Source organism: Oncorhynchus tshawytscha, unplaced genomic scaffold, assembly GCF_018296145.1.
Source record: "Oncorhynchus tshawytscha isolate Ot180627B unplaced genomic scaffold, Otsh_v2.0 Un_contig_910_pilon_pilon, whole genome shotgun sequence".
Taxonomy (NCBI): domain Eukaryota; kingdom Metazoa; phylum Chordata; class Actinopteri; order Salmoniformes; family Salmonidae; genus Oncorhynchus; species Oncorhynchus tshawytscha.
Window position 1 is genome coordinate 215,001 of NW_024609632.1, and position 2,500 is coordinate 217,500.

Below are 2,500 nucleotides of genomic sequence, written 5' to 3' on the forward strand. Positions count from 1 at the left end.
TCTCTAAACGGAGAGTCTCTAGAAGAGAGTCTCTAGAAGGAGAGAGTCTTTAGGAGAGAGTCTCTAGAAGGAGAGTCTCTAGAAGGAGAGTCTCTAGAAGGAAAAAGACTCTAGAAGGAGAGTCTCTAAAAGGAGAGAGTCTTTAGGAGAGAGTCTCTAGAAGGAGAGAGTCTCTAGAAGAGAGTCTCTAGAAGGAGAGAGTCTTTAGGAGAGAGTCTCTAGAAGGAGAGAGTCTCTAGAAGGAGAGAGTCTTTAGGAGAGAGTCTCTAGAAGGAGAGAGTCTTTAGGAAAAAGACTCTAGGAAAAAGAAGAAGGAGAGTCTCTAAAAGGAGAGAGTCTTTAGGAGAGAGTTTCTAGAAGGAGAGTCTCTAAAAGGAGAGTCTCTAGAAGGACAGTCTCTAGAAGGAGAGTCTCTAGAAGGTGAGTCTCTAGAAGGAGAGAGTCTCTAGAAGGTGAGGCTCTAAAAGGAGAGATACTCTAAAAGGAGAGAGTCTCTAGAAGGAGAGAGTCTCTAGAAGGAGATAGTCTCTAAAATGAGAGTATCTAGAAGGAGAGAGTCTCTAGAAGGAGAGAGTCTCTAGAAGGAGAGATACTCTAAAAGGAGAGAGTCTCTAGAAGGAGAGAGTCTCTAGAAGGAGATAGTCTCTAAAATGAGAGTCTCTAGAAGGAGAGTGTGGACCTGAGTCTCTAAAAGGAGATAGTGTAGGACGAGAGTCTCTGTGAAGGAGAGAGTCCTTGGAAGGAGAGAGTCTCTAGAAGGAGTGTGTCTCTAAAACCTGAGAGTCTGGTTGTGTGAAGGAGAGTCTCTAAAAGGAGATAGTCTCTAGACTCCTTGTGTGTGTGAGAGTCTCTAAAAGGAGAGGGTCTCTAGAAGGAGAGAGTCTCTAAAAGGAGAGTCTCTTTTTGTTAATGGACATGACAACTCTTCCCGAGGCACCTGCTAAAGTAACCTCATGTGAATGTAGGTTTGTGTCACGGTATGTCTGAATGTATTGTGTGTGTGTGTGTACCTGACTCCTTGGTGTGTGTGTGTGTACCTGACTCCTTGGTGTGTGTGTGTGTACCTGACTCCTTGTACCTGACTCCTTGTGTGTGTGTGTGTACCTGACTCCTTGTGTGTGTGTGTGTGTACCTGACTCCTTGTGTGTGTGTGTGTGTGTACCTGACTCCTTGGTGTGTGTGTGTACCTGACTCCTTGTGTGTGTGTGTGTACCTGACTCCTTGTGTGTGTGTGTGTACCTGACTCCTTGGTGTGTGTGTGTGTGTACCTGACTCCTTGGTGTGTGTGTGTGTACCTGACTCCTTGGTGTGTGTGTGTGTGTACCTGACTCCTTGGTGTGGTGTGTGTGTGTGTGTACCTGACTCCTTGGTGTGTGTGTGTGTGTACCTGACTCCTTGTGTGTGTGTGTGTGTACCTGACTCCTTGGTGTGTGTGTGTGTACCTGACTCCTTGGTGTGTGTGTGTGTACCTGACTCCTTGGTGTGTGTGTGTGTGTACCTGACTCCTTGTGTGTGTGTGTGTGTACCTGACTCCTTGGTGTGTGTGTGTGTACCTGACTCCTTGTGTGTGTGTGTGTGTACCTGACTCCTTGGTGTGTGTGTGTGTGTACCTGACTCCTTGGTGTGTGTGTGTGTGTACCTGACTCCTTGGTGTGTGTGTGTGTACCTGACTCCTTGTGTGTGTGTGTGTACCTGACTCCTTGGTGTGTGTGTGTGTACCTGACTCCTTGTGTGTGTGTGTGTACCTGACTCCTTGGTGTGTGTGTGTGTACCTGACTCCTTGGTGTGTGTGTGTGTACCTGACTCCTTGGTGTGTGTGTGTGTACCTGACTCCTTGTGTGTGTGTGTGTACCTGACTCCTTGGTGTGTGTGTGTGTGTACCTGACTCCTTGTGTGTGTGTGTGTGTACCTGACTCCTTGACTCCTTGGTGTGTGTGTGTGTACCTGACTCCTTGGTGTGTGTGTGTGTGTACCTGACTCCTTGGGTGTGTGTGTGTTGGTGTGTGTGTGTGTACCTGACTCCTTGGTGTGTGTGTGTGTGTACCTGACTCCTTGGTGTGTGTGTGTGTGTACCTGACTCCTTGTGTGTGTGTGTGTACCTGACTCCTTGGTGTGTGTGTGTGTACCTGACTCCTTGGTGTGTGTGTGTACCTGACTCCTTGGTGTGTGTGTGTACCTGACTCCTTGGTGTGTGTGTGTGTGTACCTGACTCCTTGGTGTGTGTGTGTGTGTACCTGACTCCTTGGTGTGTGTGTGTGTGTACCTGACTCCTGTGTGTGTGTGTGTGTGTGTACCTGACTCCTTGGTGTGTGTGTGTGTGTGTACCTGACTCCTTGTGTGTGTGTGTGTACCTGACTCCTTGGTGTGTGTGTGTGTGTACCTGACTCCTTGTGTGTGTGTGTGTGTACCTGACTCCTGGTGTGTGTGTGTGTGTACCTGACTCCTTGGTGTGTGTGTGTGTACCTGACTCCTTGTGTGTGTGTGTGTGTACCTGACTCCT

At 48.3% G+C, this 2,500-nt stretch overlaps 1 protein-coding gene across 1 annotated transcript in view; it reads right to left on the reverse strand.

The window, feature by feature from the left end:
* The window catches only part of LOC121845342 (protein sidekick-1-like), a 76,855-nt gene that overhangs the window by 73,550 nt on the left and 805 nt on the right, over positions 1-2,500 (reverse strand). The gene's annotated exons all lie outside the window — the stretch shown is intronic.